Source organism: Myiozetetes cayanensis, unplaced genomic scaffold (assembly GCF_022539395.1).
Source record: "Myiozetetes cayanensis isolate MyiCay16 unplaced genomic scaffold, myiCay2020 scf5-8, whole genome shotgun sequence".
NCBI lineage: Eukaryota > Metazoa > Chordata > Aves > Passeriformes > Tyrannidae > Myiozetetes > Myiozetetes cayanensis.
The window spans coordinates 112213457-112230163 of record NW_026087742.1 but is presented as its reverse complement, the minus strand read 5'-3'; the positions used below and the strand labels follow the sequence as shown (position 1 = coordinate 112230163).

The following is a 16707-nucleotide window of genomic DNA, read 5'->3' as shown; positions in this document are numbered from 1 at the left end:
AAATCATTCCCATTAACTTTGAGCCCTGATTCAGCCATCTGAGCACGCTGGATTAGCGCAGTTCGTTTCCATTCCCACTCCCTCTGTGCAAGTTCCCTCTCTGTTCACAAGCCTGATGTCCACGTGGTTCTGACTGTGTGTGTGGGAAAAATGGCTGGAAAAGGAACTCCTGTAAAGGCTCCAGGCAGTCTGAGGATGGAGCAACTGTTTTGTCAGTGGACAAATGGTGGCAGTGTGTACAGAGTGACCAGATTCCTGAAGCAACTGTGTTGGCTTGAGCAGGGTCTTGACACAGCAGTGACGTGCACAGGACTGAGGGCAGACCTGGCTTACAGGAACATTTAAGTAGCTGCTTCTGTTGCCAAACTATTACCCAGATTTTTAAAAAGTGGCCTGGCCCAGGAAGGTGTTATATATAAAAAACCCTCCAAAAACAGGTCACTTGCTACTGCTAAACCATCAGGAAGAGTGGCATTGACCAAGAAAAAGGTAGGGTATTCCCAGTTTACCGGGTACAGGATCAAGTAGATTGCCAGCTGCTGTTCTGCAGAAGGGCTACAAAACCTGAAACTAAGCCTGCTTTGGTTTTAAACTGAGCTTCCTAAGATGAGATTTGGTCTGTATGTGTCGCCTTCTTTGTCCGCTTGACAATCTCTGCTCTCAAAGACAGCAAGGGGTTGTGGAGATGATCTCTCTGAAGTCTTGGCAGCAAGGAACAAGGTGGAGACAACAGATCACCTGTGACCCCGCTGAAAGGCATTCAAGCCCTTCTGCACAGCAGAGAAACTTTTTAAATATCCCAACAGCAGAATGGCCAAGCCACAGGGCACCTGCCTGAAACCACATTCCTGCCGCTGTCCTGCCCCTTCCTTAAGAACAGCTTGGGGGAAAAGGGGGAATGTTTAACAGTGGTAACTCATGAGGGAGGGAGCTGTGACAGCGCTGGTGACTTCCAGGTGGATTTTCAGTACAAGAAAAGTCATGTGTGCAGCTTTACTGGGGAGCATAGCAGGACCTGACCAGGACCTGGTCCATGGAAAGGACCTGATCCACGTCAGGATCCTGACCAGGACCTGGTCCACGGAGAGGATCTGATCCATGGGCAGGATACCGAACAGGATCCTGAGGGATAGAACAGGGTCTGCCCTCACTCAGACCGCGCGGTTTGGGGGATGTTTGGAGGAGCAGGGGGGCGCAGGTTGGGGACTGGAAGGGTCCCAAGGCTCCGCCGGGCACTTTTCACCCCACGCCCGGCACACGAGAACCTCTCCCCGACTTCCCGGGACAGCCCTTGCGGAGCCTCCACCGCGTCGGCTCCCGCACCGCACAGCCGGCACTTCCTCGGGGCCGATACTCCCGGGGGAAACCCCACAAAGGCGGGGTGACCCCCACAAACGCGGGGTGACCCCCACAAAGGCGGGGTGACCCGAAGCCCCAAACCAGCGAGGCAGGGCACCCCCACAAAGGCGCGGTGACCCGAAGCCCCAAACCAGCGAGGCAAGAGTCACCCCACAAGGCGGGATGACCCAAAAGGAGGCAGGGGACTCAGCCGAGCCCGGGGAGCCGCGCCGTGAGGCGACCCGAGGGCGAGGAAAAGGTGGAGACGCGGCTGGACCCCGCCATGGCGGCCGCCACCTCTCCCTCAGGGCGGTGCCACTTGGTACCTCCCACCTCCCCCCCCCCCGGCGCCAGCAATGGTTTCACCCCCTCCCCGCCTCACACAGGGGGCGAGGAGGAGGAGGAGGAGGAGGAGGGGAGGGGGCGTGGCTCCGCCATAACCCCGCCCCCCTCATTACCGCTCGCGGCCGCGCGAACCAACGCGGGGTGGGCGGTGTGTGTGTGTCCCCTCCCCCCCCCGCGCGCTCATGAATATGCATGAGGGCGCGTCGCGTCGCGGCGGGGCGGCGCGGGCGGCGATTGGGCGGGAGCGGCGGCGCGCGGTGACGCGCGCGGCGGCGGTGCGGGTGCCGATTGCTGCAGCCGCTTGTCAGTGTGACGAAGATTGGCACCCGAGGTAGGCGCTGTCACTCAAAGCCCGCTCCAGCCCCGCCGTCCATCACGGCGCGCCCGCCGCCGCCGCGCCGGCAGAGCGGCTTCCCCCGGAGGGGCGGAAAAGAGCGGGGAGAGAGAAAGAGACAGGGAGAGACAGAGAGAGAGAAAGCGGCGGCGGAGGAGGAGGGGGGGGGGGAGGAGAAGGGAGAGAGAGAGAGAGGAGAGAGAGACGGGGCTGCGCCGCCCGCAGCGGAACGGGGGGTTTTAAAGGGGCGGTGGCGGCGGGCGCGGGGAGGGGAAGGGAAGGGAGGGGAGGAAGGCGAAGGAGGGGAAGGAAGGCGGGGGTGGTGGTGCTGGTGCTGGTGCTGGTGGTGGCGGGGGGAAGCGGAGCGAGGAAGGTTCTGGAAGGGCCGCGGTGCGCCCGTTGTGTCCCGGCGGGGGCGCGCGCGCGGGGAGGAGGGGAGGGCGCGGGAGCGCGCGGGTCCGCGCGGAGGAGGAGGAAGAGCAGGAGGAGGAGGAGGAGGAGAGGGGGCGATGGGATGGGGGGTGAGGGAGGGGGAGGAGGAGGCGACGTGATGCTTAAAGGGGCAGCGCCGTGTTGGCCGCTCCTCGGAGGGGCTGGATGGGGGGGTGGCGGTGGGAACGGGGGGCGCTCCGCGGTCCCCATCGCCACCATCCCGGGCCCCGCCGGGCCGGACCGGCCGCTCCGACCGCGGCAGCTGCTTCCTTCCTTCCCTCCTTCCCTCGTCCTTCTCTTCCTCCTTCCCTCTCTCCTCCTCTCCCTCTCTCCGCACCTGCACTGCTGCGGGAGGAGGAGGAAGGGGATGCAGGAGGTGCCCCCCCCAGCCCCCGATTTTGGGGATGCTTCCCCCCCATCCCCCCCTTCCTCCCGCCCCAATTCATAGAAAGCGGAGCCTGCTGGTGGCGGCGTGGGTTTGTGCCTGTGTTTTTGTCCCGTTTTCGGTGTGACCCCGCTGTCTCCCGGCTCGGTTATGGGCAGACACCCCCTCGGCGCCCGGGCGGGGGTTCCCGGGTGTTTACGCGGCCGCAATTAGGAGCCGAGACTTGACACTGCCCAGAGGCCCCGGGTTGTGATGTGTGTAAACAACAATAAATCAAGCGCTGGTTTTGTCCTGAAGTATTGCCTCAATTAGCCACATGTCCCGGGTCTCCATGGAGTAGTCCACGGCTTTCCCTCATTCCCGCCACGCCAGTCTGTCAATTAACAATATAGTAATATAAGTACTTAACACATCTGTGTGATAATTCTCTGTGTAGCTTATTGTTGTGGGGTTTTTAATAGTTTATTAAATATTTTCTTTTTTCTTAAGTGTTGACGTATAGTGTAATTTTAGAGACAGTCATAGTATTTTTAATTTTTTTTTTAATAGTTTTGGGTTCCTTTTTGCAGTTGTATCTTAGTAAATGATGAGTGTGATTTTGGGAGGGAGAATCACAGAATGGCTTGAGTTGGAAGGGACCTTAAAGTCATCCAGTTCCAACCCCTTGCCATGGACACCTTCCACTACACCAGGTTCCTCTAAGCCCCCATCCATCCCAACACTTCCAAGGATGGAGCATCCACAACTTCTTTTGGCAACCTGTGCCAGTGCCTCAACACCTTCACAGTAAACAATTTCTTCCTAATATGAGACTCTAAATCTGGTATCACACCCTTAAAAAAATTTTGTGCCATGCAATGAATTACATTTTTTAATTTTTTTTTTTTTTTTTACCTCACGTGCACTTACAAGCAGCCCAGGCAAGACTCATTTCTGTCCTTACCCCTCTTTGGAATATGATTTGTGCATTCCATTAAACACATCACAGGAATAGGGAGCGTGGGCAGTGTGTCCTGGATGTTGGAAAATGCTCGGGCCAGGATCCTGCGGAGAATAGCAGGAGGATGTACATAATTTTCAACATATGCTAAATGTCTCATTTGTTTCTTTGTTTTGGTTTGGTTTTTTGGTTTGTTTTGGTTTGGGTTTTTTTGTTGTTGTTTTTCAGGTTTTTTGTTTTTTGTTTTTTTGTTAAAGCTAACAATTTCTGTCTTAGTTTTTACCAAAAAAAAAAAAAAAAAAAAAAACATGCACAAAGTTTCTAATTTTATTCTTGAGCGTGCTGTGTGCAGAGTTTCACCAGCGTAGGTTGTTTAATGAGGGAAATTGTAACAACTCAGCTTAAGAGATCCACGCATCTTGCTGTTCTCAGTACTGTGGATACACTCCAGGTTGTTCTCTTTCCCCTATGGGATTTAATCTGTTTATGGTCTGCCTGTGCTTATGGGGTCATATCCCTTTAGTTATGTGTGTGGTTAGAGTGAGATGGCTTCGGCAGCTGGATGGAGTCCTGGTTAGTCCCTGTCAGCGCAGGTGTGAATTTTATGGATTACACTGAACAGGGAAACAAATTGTTGTGATTGTATCAGAAATCCTTCCGTGTATTTCCAGACCGTGTCATTGCTACAGTATCAAGCAATAGCAAATGCATTTGAAATGCATTTTCCATCATATAAAATTGCAGTTACCCTTTTCTGAGAATAACTTCTAGAATCATTACATTGAAGTTTTCAGAAGTTTCTGAGGAAAGAAACCCCCAAAATATTTCACATATTTGAAATAAGTAGTTCGGGTGGTGTTCTTCTTGTATGTTCTATCTTCAGTTTACTTTACAAACTGTACAGTATATTTTTACTGTTGACTGTTACCCCTTGATGTATTTTCTTGTCATCTTATGATTAAAGTATCCCCAGGAAAATTTCAGTGTAGGTTCCACTCTGTCTTCGTAGCGTAATCTCCAGATAAGTAGTGAAAGGCAGAGCTCAGTGTGCTTCAGTCATAGGGAAGTGTAGGGGCTGTTGGCACTGCAGGGAGATTTTGGAGACTCAGATCATTTCTCATTGATCTCCTGAGTGGGTTTGGACCATCCTTTTTTCTTTTTTTCCCCCTTAATCTGTGCTTGTGTATCCTCTATATAAATTCAGTGTTAATACCTGTCTCATGTAAGAAGTGGGTCCTGTTATCATGTAGCTAATGTGCTTTGCTGGACTGAAATTTTCTGATGTGCTGATAGGAAAACTGAGGATTCTTCAAATTTTATGTGTGTTGTTGTTGGAGTTGGTTGGGAATTTATTTTTGTGTTTGGAAATTCCACTTTGGCATGTAAAAAGTCAGTCTGATGTTAAGTAAGTTACAGCCTTGATTTGTACTTTTAATCTCAATACAATTCTAAATATTTGGGTTATGTAGAAATGACATTTTAAAACTGAGACCTTGCAGTCTTCCATTAGTAGGACTGAAAGGAGTTTAGAATGAATGAAATATATGTTTAAATTTATTTTAAATACTTCAGTCTCATAAAATAACTGTGTCTTCTAGAAGATGTATTTTCTTCTTCAGAATTTTGCTTTCTTACTATATTTCTCTAATACCTTTCCCTGTGCTGTAAATGCAATACTCTAATAAAGTCCTGATAATTCTGATTGCTACCACAGCAAGTTTGGAAGTGTTTAGGAGCAGTTCAATTTCCTGGAAAAGGGTAACTCTTTGGTGTTATTAAGCGCAGTGTTAGTGGCCAAGGATGAATGATCCACAGAACCACTGCTGTGGTAGTGGAACTGCCTGTTCTAATGGCCCTGTTAATGTCCTGAATGAAGCAGCTCAAATTGTATTTCAGAATATTATGTTGTGGTCTGGGAGCCAAATGTTGCCTCTGCAAAACTGGCACATATGTGAAAGCTTACAGTAAAGCAGATTAATATTTTTATTTTGGTGTAAGTAGGACTGAATTCATTTTTGTTTGTGTGTGTGTGTGAAATTTAAAATTCTACAAATGTTACTTCTCTCGCAGCAGCAGCTGGTTACTTTAGTCTCACTTGTTAAAAGAGTCTGTAGGTTTAAAAATGAGAATTCTCTGGGGGGAGGGTTATTTTACCACAGCTCAGTGCTGTAGAAAATGTAAAGCAACTTACTGCTCTTCCAAGCAAGAGGATTCCAAGAGCAAGGAGAAAAAGCTGCTGATAGAGTTCTTTCATTTGCTTGCTTGGTGCCAGATGTTACCGAAATATTTTACCCAGAGCATTACAGATCTCCCCAAGGTAACTGAGCGCTGAAATATTCACTCTTGTAGCAGGTTCTTCACTTTGTTCACTGGGGTTGTTTCGTGCCAGAACTGTGGGACACGGGGATTCATCAGGTGGAACTGGGGGTGGGGTAGGAAATAAAATCGCGGCACCACGGATCTGGAGACTCCAATTTTGTTGTTCTGGAGCAGCGCCACGTTTTTATGAAGTTGGTGAGGGGCAGTAACTTGGTTCCCCTGCCAGCAGCGTGGGGATGCCACATCGTGTGTGTCACTGAAAGGGAAAAGTCGGTGTTAGAGGTGGAAATAAAGCTTAGCTCTTCTTGTCATCCCGTGGTTGGTTATCGCCCTTGGTAGGAACACGCTGTTCGGGTTTTAATACGGCAGCTGCTCCAGGCCATGGTGTTCCCATTGTTTTCTACACGGGTGTGTAAAAGGTATTTGCTGTTAAACCTGAAGGCCATTCAGGTAAATAGAGAGTCAAAAGGTGATATTCAAAAATGGAAGCTGACTGTGATAATCACAGACTGTCCCTTTGGCCCGGCTGTGCCCAGGGGGCTGGAACTGTCTCTTCTGCACCTCGCAGGAAACTCGGGCAAAAAAAGGACAATATAGCAGATTATTGCTGGTGTAATAAAAGAGGGATCCATTTTTCAAAACTAACACATTCCAATTTATATTTTACTGGTGAGCTTTTGGAATTGCCTGTGGTTTTTTTCTTGGGGACAGAAGAAGCTAGGAAATGTGGCTCTACTTCACATCCTGCTTGGCTTTTTTCAAATCACATAGCAAACAAAACAAAGGGAAAAGGATATTAGCATGCTTACTGAAAAATAAAAGTCCAAGCCTTTTATATTCAAAGGAAACAGAGGCAATTACAGAACAAAACTTGGAGCTTTGTACACCTTTAACATGCCTGGAGAACAGGGGAATGGAACTGTGTGTGCTCTGTTGCATGTTTTTTGTAACTGAAGAACTTCCAGGTCTGTCTATGATCACTTAACTTACGTGTTCTAGCCCATTTTTGTTTGTTCTGGGCCACGATAGTAGCAATACCAAAAGTAAGATTACCTGGTTATTTTTTTATTATTATTGTTATTTTAAGGTGTTGTTTTCAATGGCTTATTTCTCAGTCATACTGAAATTTGCCGCAATGAATATGTTTGAGCAGGGTCATTCTGGCAATTTTAAATGACTCAGCATCTTGAAAATGACTTTAGGAGAAAGTAAATATGTAAATTTAAAGGAAAGGGGGATGCCTCTTACTTAAGAGCACATCAACAGCTGAGTTCTGGAATTTAGCACTGGAGAGCGAGAAGGTCAGCATTCCCATGGAACATATGGCTGTTCCTTGAGAAACTTCAACAAATCATAAGCTCTTGGAAAACCTGGTTGATGTATGTTACTGGACGAAGATTTATTAGCTAAATTATCTGAATATTCCATGTAACAGGAGTGTTTTTCCTGTCTGTTGGTCCTTGTGTATCCCCTGACTGCACAGCCATCCTCTGGACCAAGTGGTTAACATGATGCATCCCACAGCAATAGGGGATGGGTAAATTTAATCCTAAATAGTCTTTCTGTACCTGTGCTTCTCCCCCAACCCCAGAACACTTAGGCAACAGTCCTGCTCCTGGTGGGATGAGGACTGATGTTTGGGGAGAGGTGGAAAACAGAGTGGGGCAGGAAAGGAAGGATTTTTATTTAATCATCATTTTGAAAAGAAAATAACAGTTCATTTTAGGGCATAAACTTAGTAGCAAAACAAAGTTGGTCAGGTTTGACCAAATGTTAGGGTCAAAACAGGGGAGCTTCTGGGAAAGTTAGTGATGGACTGGATCTGGATTTGACAGAGGGTTGCTGGGCTAGGATTTGGTGTGATTCAGTTTTTTCACTGGTCCAAGTCCATGCTTGATTCATTAATGGGGTCATTATTCCTGAAATCATAAAGGACATAAAAAGGAAATAATTGGCAATGCAACATCTTGATGAAGTGTTCAAATGCCAGAAATGCACAGAGAGCATTTTCTTACCCTTTCAAGGTCCATTTTAAATTCAGTTATTATTTAAATAAAACTCCTCTTCATCCTTCAGCTGTACTTCAATAGTGTTAGGAATTCACTCTTTCAAAGAACGAGTATTTGGAAACTTATGATTTAATAATAAAAATGTTGGAAAACACAACATATGTTTACATAAACTGCTAACATTGTAAAGTATTCAATAGCAATAAAGGCAGTGAGACTGGTGGTTATTCTGTGTCTTCTTTATGAAACCACAAAGTATAAACACAAAACAAGATTAACTTCAGTCATAGTTTATTGGGTGCTGATGCAAATCATGATTAAAATAGGATTTCCTGTTGCTTTGACTTAATTTGTCTGGAAGGATATGGTTCTATGAGTGTCTCCAAAAGTAGGAGAGTCACTGGAAGCTTGTGTGGATATTCCAGAGGCCTCAACAGCAAAGGGATGAAATTGTGTCTAGGATATAAGCAACCCTGTTGTTTATCCATGTGTGGAATGCCAGGGAGATGTGGAGGGGAGGGTTCTCTCTTTTTTCTTTTTTTTCTTTTTTTTTTTTTCTTCCCTTAATGGAATTGTGTTTGAAAAAAAGTAATTAAATATCATTAAGTAGGAAAGTTGTACCAGGATCAGTTCCAGCTGTGGAGCTGCTGATACACGTCCTCTGGTATGTGAGAGGTGTTCATAGCCCTTGTAATGCCACCCTCTCTAGACACTGTTCTTGATTTTTGGGTCCAAAATGTTACGACAGCAAATTGGGTAAAAACTGATGGGGGGAAAAAATCCTCTCTATCCCATAACAAGAAATATGTGTGAGGATTCACATGCTGCAACCATAAAAAGTCCTTTAGTTTGCAGTGTTAAGTACACAGAAAGAAAGGATTCTTCACTTACTGTGTGAATATTGGTGATGGATGAGGGAGTGATGGGAAATATTTTTGCTCCCTCATACCCTAATCCCTCAGGAGTCTTGGAGCAATTAAAGGAGGTTTTGTTTCCCCCGACTTCTGTTTTTCTCTTGCCAAAATTGCTGTTCAGTCCCATAATTCCTTACTTTATGGAGCTAATAAAGCAGGGTCAAATTACAGTGTGAATTGGGCAGGGGAAACTGAGATATGCTGCAGGAAGTTTCTTGAATTTGAGAATCTTTTAATAGTCAGAAGAAGGAGGTTTTTCATTTTGGAGAAGGTAGGAGAGCAACCTGAGGATTTCCTCCTGTAATGCCAAGAGCTACCTGGGGACGGGATACCTGGGATACTGAGGTGACATTATCTTGTGACTGGATTGAGTAGGATTCCTCATCTTGTCCCTGTTGTTAAAAAGTGCTGTGGTAAATTGGTGATGATATGAGCCAGGAACATGAACCATAATTATGCACCACTTCCCACTAAATATGTTGGTGTGCACACAAAGGATGTGTGCAGAATTAGGAGCTGAAGTTCCTCACAAGATCTCCTTAATAAATTTACTTCTGTTGTGCCTTGAGAAATTTATATGATTTATACATCCTTAATATCCATTTTATCAATTAACTGCATGTGCAGTTTAAGCTTATAAAGTGGCACATGTTTCATAATACCTTTTTTTTTTTTTTTTTTTGTATTTGGTCCCTGCAAGTAGGAGAATTTGCTGATTTAAATATATACCAAAAGCAGATTTTACACAGAGAGTGAATTGCTAAAGAAACACATATCTTTTAATGAGGTGGTTTGTTGTTTGTCATGCTGTGTGACGTTGTGTGGTGATGCTGGGAAGGTGGTCTGTGATATAAATATTTTGTGCGGCTTGTTAAGTTATGAAATGTGGGGATATGAAAAGAGGATGCTATGAAAGATTAATGAGACAGCAGAGCAGTATATGTAGTGCTGGAGAGATCTTACTGAATGAAGTCAGTGCTACATGGTATGTATATTCAAAATCCTGCATGCAAAGAAAGGTTGATGGTAGCTTGTAGTGTAGCCTGTATCTCTGCAGAAATTCAAGTTTAGTTGTGGATTTAAATTTAATTTTCAGTTTCTTAAAGTATAATATGCATTTGTTTTTTTAATGTAATCTCATATCCATCAACATTAACATATAAATAACTCTATTGCACCCACCAAACAATAAAGGGAAAAAAGTGACACAAAGTAAATCTCATTTTACTGCAGCCAAAAATTGGTTTTGTGGCTTTTTAGGGCTTGACTCCCAGGGCAATTGACAGCATAGCTGTTGTATAATAACTGTGTAACTGTGTGATGGAACTCCCTCAGGCTGGTGTTATGTTCCTGTTCAGGAACATCATCTTTCTTAAAGGTATAATATTCTAAACAATGACTGTACTTGGTAAGTACATAAGACAGGGGAAATGGAAGACACCTTGCTGCCGAATGAGAACATTCTCATTGAGCACAGCTTTAATAAACTTGTCTGCATCAACTTCATATTGATTTGTTTGTCTTAATTTCACTGAATGACTCTTCATGGGCAGGTTGATGGAGATCGATAACCACTGCATGAAAAGATGGAATGAATCCTGGATGGCATGTTGTCATCTGCACTCCACTTACTGCTTCATTGTTGTTATTATTATTTGAATCTATAAACATACAAATGTATCTGGATCTTGATGTCTGCTAATATGTGTCTGTGTCAATGTAGAGGCAGGTCTTTGCTTCTTCCTGGCTGACATGCAAAGTGAGAGAACGATGGAAAAGAGGGTTCTTGGATGATTGGCTGAGCAAGTTCATATTTTGCTTTGTAGTAAAAGCCTCAGTCGTGATCTGCTTTCTGAGAGAGACAAAGCAAGTTCATTTTGGTTTTGTAGATAAGTATCTTTATTATGAAAACATAACTTTAAAGCTTTTCTGCAAGAGGAATAGAAGGAAAACACAAATGGGCAAGAGCAGTTCCAGTTTTAGACTCCACAGTGTCTTGGTGTTGTCTCCATCCTTTCACAGGTGTATCTGCTCCCTGTTCTTGTCCTGAGTGAGATGTGCAAGAAGACATAACGTGCAAACTCAGATCTCTCTTGTCTGATGTGTTTGAGGGTAGACAGTAGTTTTGGATGCTGCTAAGTGTCTCTTGGAAGAGGTCAAGATGACTGCAGCATCCCCTGGCTCCTTCTCAGCCACACCTTTCCCTCTGCAGCATCTTTCACTGGGCCTGTGTTTCGTTAGCATCTCTTCCTGCTCTCGATATCTCCTAAGCTGCCTAGAAACTTGCCTATTTCCAGAGTTTCAGCTGAGGGCTTTGCAGGCAAGAGCTACTTCTTCCTGCATTAAATATCTTTGACTGACCAGAAGTGGCAGCAGTGGGACCACTGGTTCATTGCTGGAGTTGTTTCTGAGTTAAGGGAACAGATTTTTAAGATTTTCAGCAATTCTCCTTTATGTCTGAGACAAAGAATAGATGTTTTATCTATTTATCCCAATTTATCTGGCAGTGACCTACATTTTGAAGATAATGTGAATAGTGAGAAGTCCTCTATTTGAAAGTAGACCAGTAAATTGAGGTGGGCGAAAATGAGTACCAAAATTATACAAAATACATGGTGTGTGAAGAAGGGAATAAGGGGGTTACAGTGTCTTCTCAGAATGGTATTGAGAAGCTGCAGAAACGAGAGAAGCCCATTCTCTGAGGACATAGATCTTTGACAGTTTGAGAAAAAGTGGTAAGAGCTTTTAGTGTATGATCTGCTCCTTGAGCCTTCAAGACCAGGTGTGTGTATCACTCTGGACTGAAACTCCTTCTAGCTCAGTGTTTAATCTCTTACCAATGGCTGAAATTTATACTGCCTTAGACCCCCTCAGAGTTAGAACGAGGTTTCACGCACCAGAGGTGGCATCTAGATTGTGTCTAGGCCCTTAGAATTTTGCTTTTCTATGAGCTTGTCTAAAAAACAACACACGCATAAATTTTGGTTCTCAAATCCAAATACCAACTTCCTCCCGCTTTCAAAAATGTTGGAGTCGCTTTCGCTGCAGTTCTTGTGCAGTTGTGGACTTTGTGAGGAACAGATAATCTGGTTCAAGATCTGAGCTGTGTGTTTTAGCCATCATATCATTTCAGGAAGCCCATGTGCAACCTCAGTGCCTGGAACTTCCCTGAGACAGTTTTTTAATGCTTTTTCAGCAGTTTTGTTTTCTAAATATGTTTTCACAATCGTTACTACTTTTTAAAAGTAACTTCAATGTATCAAACAGGTGCTATTAAATACAATACAAGTAATTTTAAGTGGTAATTTTTGAAAGGCTTTTTAAAATTGCTAAATAATCCTGTAACAGAACCTGTGTTCACAGAACACAGGAGCCTGACAATGGCCCATTCCTGTCATCTGTTAGTTTCCATCATGTAGGAGATTACTTGATCATGCTTTGATTACACCATGGAATGTATTCAAATGATTATGAAGGAAATTTAAATGGGGGGGGGGGGAAAGTCTTTCACCTCTCTTGGTTTCATGCTTAATTTTCACAACACTGGTGAGTTATTCCTGTCTGCATTTTGTAGTTTTATTTTTGGGATTTGCCTTGTGTAGTCTTAGGCAGACACTGAGCCATAGAGTAAAATATGAAGGTTGAACAGTGAGCAAGGTATTATTCCAAATGGAGCCTTCTGTTAGAGGTGTCAGCAAAGACAAAGGTAAATATGGAGAATGAATGTCATAAGATGAGGGAAAGTGCAGATAACAGCATGGGATACAGGTGTGATTAGAGATTATTAACAATGCAAAAAAAATATTGCAAAACAGGCAAAAAAAAACCCCCAAACCTTTCAGTTCACTTAAACTGAGGAGGGAACCACCTAATAAACCAGAAATTCTTTTAAATCACATTCAGTCTTAGAAAGTGTGTTCTGTGTTGTTTTCTTCTTCTGGTTATTTCTCTGTTGGTTTTTAGGTCTCTGCCCTCCACGTTGTACGTCAGTGGCATCTCTGCTGGAACAAGATCATGTCTTCTTCGACCCATTGAAGGAAAGGGGTGAGCAGCTTTCTCACAGACAATACTTTCTCTCGTTTAGAAAACAGTGTGCCCTGGAAGCAAATACCATCGTGTATTGTGTTGAAAAGTGAAGCCAGTTCTAGATGCTTTTCATGTGTCAAACAGACTCACTGTTCTGATTTTTGTTGCTTTTTAACTCTCTGTGTGAATGTGGGGATCTATGTTATATAGCAAGTGACAGGACCAGAGTTAAATAAGAATGAACAAAGGAGCCATGGTGAATCTGTCAGCCATCCATTTCTCTCTGAAGGACTTCAAAGGAACACGTATGAGGGAAAATTAGAAGGAATGATTACTTGTTAACAAGTCTGGTGGGTAGGTCCTTCACAACCCTGAGAGGGTTAGTGGTTAGTTTATAGCCTGAAGCATAACTATTTATATCTCTTACAAACATCTGCTGTAGCTTGTATATGTTAAAAAAACGATACCACTGAACTCCAACAGCTTACTTGCACCTTATGTTAACGTTACTGGGTGGTCCCTTTGCTCTTAATTACAAAGGAGTAAGTAGAGCAAGTGAGGAGTGATGTATGTTAAGTGATCACTTTGTGTGCATGTTTCAGCTCTCCTTTAATCTCTTCTCCTTACATACTCAACTTGCATGGAGTCTCCACATTTCTAATTATGATTACTCCCTTTAGCTTCCTTCCTGCTTTACGTTTTACCTTCAATTGTGTTAAAGGCTTGCCTTTCCCCCCCCCTCCCACTTTGCTTTGTAGAACACACTGCTTTTGTGAATTCCCTTTCGCCACAGATATCGGTGGAGTTCCCTGATTGCAGTTCATGCATCAGCTTCCAGTTACACGACCTTAATCCTTTCCTTGGGTTTTCCACACGCTTTGCTTTCAAAATAAATAGAATGGGAGTTAGTTCTGTTCTGTGTGAAGCAGACTGTCAGACTCGCCCTCGGGTTGTTTTTGTTATTTGTAACTCTCTGAATGTAACGCAAACGTGCAGCTTTCCTTCTACTCCCGATTCCTTTCACAAAGGATAATTGGCATTTTGAAAGCCAAGTTGTCCCACAGTCACATGTTCTTAGGCTCACCTCAGATACTGTATGGCCCAAGGTGTAGCTATGCTGGTTAAAGATGGTCTTGCTGTGAGTTGAAAATCGACACACACGAGCCAGAAATTACCACACGAGTAGGTGAGCCAAGAGCAGGGGTTGTGTGAGTGCACAGCAACGTGCCTGGGACGGAGTCGGCTGGTTTCCATCACAGCCACCTTTAACACAGGGCTGGACTGGCCTGGCTGACTTGATGTGAAAAAAGAGATCAGAAACTGCCCACGTGCTCTGTGAGCCCAGTGGTGGAGCTGTGGAAGTAATTAGCTCTGGCAGGGTGGCACTGATAAACATCTGGGAGCGACAGCAGCATCGCTGTCTGCAGAGTGAACATCTGCTGGGGCTGTGTCTGCTAACGAGGGCTGGGTGCCGCATCCGAAATTAGCTTATAAAAACCAAATGTGTAAATACCTCTTCAGTCACTTTTCTTAAAGTTTAGCATAGTTTGCGTCTTACCACTTCTGGGTAATGAGTTGTTTCTTTTTAGTGAACCGAAGTAATTCCTCGGTTAATTTCCTCAATTTAAGTGTGTGATTAGCTCAATTTGTTCTTCTTGATTTGCAGTAGTTGTCTTCACTAAATCTCATCAGTTCCTATCTTGCCTAATAGCTTAATCTTTTTCTGCTGTAATTATAAGTCAGAGGGGAAGCTCTTATGGGAAATAAAGGATATACCCATGCAGAATTCTTTCCTTTCTTCTTTGGTGTGTCCTGAGGGCCTTCTAGATGTGGGATGTCTCTCTCCCTTATGGAGATCTGGAAGGAAGGCTTGGTCCAGCATGTCTTGTTCTCCAGAAATTCTTGCCATGCCCTATTGGCTTTACCAGTTTACGTATTTTTGGTGCTTCCCTCTCCATATAGTTTTTTCTGCCATTAGTGTGATCTCATATCCTTGTGAGCTCTAAGACATTCTTCCTCTTCTACGACTGTTTCACCTTCTGCTTCCTCATTTCTGACCAGGAACTTCATCTTTCTCCCACAGCGAAACAACTTATTTAACAATGCCTTACGAGGAACTTCTTCAGCTTAAGAACTATTAAATAGTGTTTACTCTTTCTTTGTTGACCATTTCAATTGTTCTCCTTGTTTTTTGAGGGTAGTCTGGTCTGTACTTTGGATGTCACAGTCAGAAATTACATGTGTGCCTTTGGAGGAGGAAGAAAAGCAGCATTTTCTATGTGCTTATTCACTCTGTAAATACAGACAGACACTTGCCTGGGCTGTAAGCTGCCATTTATGAAAGAAAATAAATGTTTAAATTTAAGTCCTGCTTACAGAACTGGTATTTTAGATTGTGTCCCCTCAAACTATTTTGAAAGGTATCTCACTTTGCTACTGTGACAAGTGCTGGTTTTACTTCTAACACCAAATGACTCATAATGATCAAATTTTAAAATCTGAAGTACTTCAGTCAGTGAGTGCATTTCTGTTATTCCCTTTTTAATTTTGGTGGGGAAATCAGTAATATTTACTTTAGAAGTTTCAAAGAAAGAGATACTGATGTTTTTTAGACAGATATAACCTATTTTGTAAAGGAAGCCATGCTCACATCATCCTGGTGAACTTCTCTGGTCTTTAAAGCTCTTTAAAAAAATAAGTTTTTAAAATTGCAGCAATGCTTAGGAATCACACTTTGAGCAGAACTTGATGCAAAATAAGCCTTGAGGTTTGTCCTGAGGAGTTGGGTTTGTCTCTGTGCCTGAAACTGTTAACAGAGAAGGGAATCTTGAAATTTCTCCTGTGTTTCCAAAATGAAACACTTACTTGAGACTATTATAAACTGTAGGGGAAAATATCCAGAAATTTAAAAATTGCTCTTAAAAAAATGGTCCTGTACCACAGTAGTATGCAATGGTGAAGGAAAGATTTAAAAATAGTTGAAAAATTTGTAGGGATTGAACACATTACAAAGAAATAAGTTTTGTTCAGAACTTAAACTGCTGAATGTTCTAAAACTTAGTTCTTCAAATACTGACATAAGTGAAGGAGAGCAGAAAACCTGGAATTAGTACTTGGATGTAATCTTTTTCAAGGCATGAGCTCTGACTTCTTTTTTAATATGGATCTTTTCCTATAGTAGCTAAACATTAGGACTCCTTCATGTCAGGGAAAATTGACTTCTGTGGTAATAGTTAATGGTAATAGCTTAATGAGTTATGTGATTTCAGTTGTAATGGCTGCAAATCTGACAAGAAAATGAAATGAAAATTGGAAATTTGATGGGTACACTCTATCTGGTGGTGGTGCTTTGCTAATTTATTTTTTTTTTAATTACTGGGTGTCTGACTTAAAAATATTTAACTCATCTGGGCACCAAACTCCAGCTAATGCCTAGAGGGAATAACATACATGTATTTACTTGTGTTGAAATCCTGTTTTAATTAATGTTTCCCAAAGTATCAAATGTCTCTGAAAACGACATTTCAGAACTCCTGGGTCACTCCTGAAACTTTATAATCAAGTTGTTGAACCTTAAATGGGTTGGTTGGTAGATTCCTAATGTCAGAAGGGGTTTGAGCCTCCAGTCTCTGAAAGTAGTTTCAGGCCCTAACTCTAGAAATGGG

General features: G+C 43.5%; 1 protein-coding gene across 2 annotated transcripts in view; it reads left to right on the top strand.

Moving 5' to 3' along the window:
- The first annotated feature begins 1922 nt into the window (after nt 1-1922).
- PKNOX1 (PBX/knotted 1 homeobox 1) overlaps nt 1923-16707 on the top strand; it is a 44832-nt gene continuing 30047 nt past the window's right edge. Inside the window, exons 1-2 of one of the 2 annotated variants that reach the window (XM_050332115.1) lie at nt 1923-2014; nt 12980-13060. The gene's annotated coding sequence lies outside the window, so the exon portion shown is untranslated. Of the gene's footprint in view, nt 2015-2644; nt 12723-12979; nt 13061-16707 lie in introns of those variants that run through there. The other variant, XM_050332116.1, reaches the window with a different exon arrangement.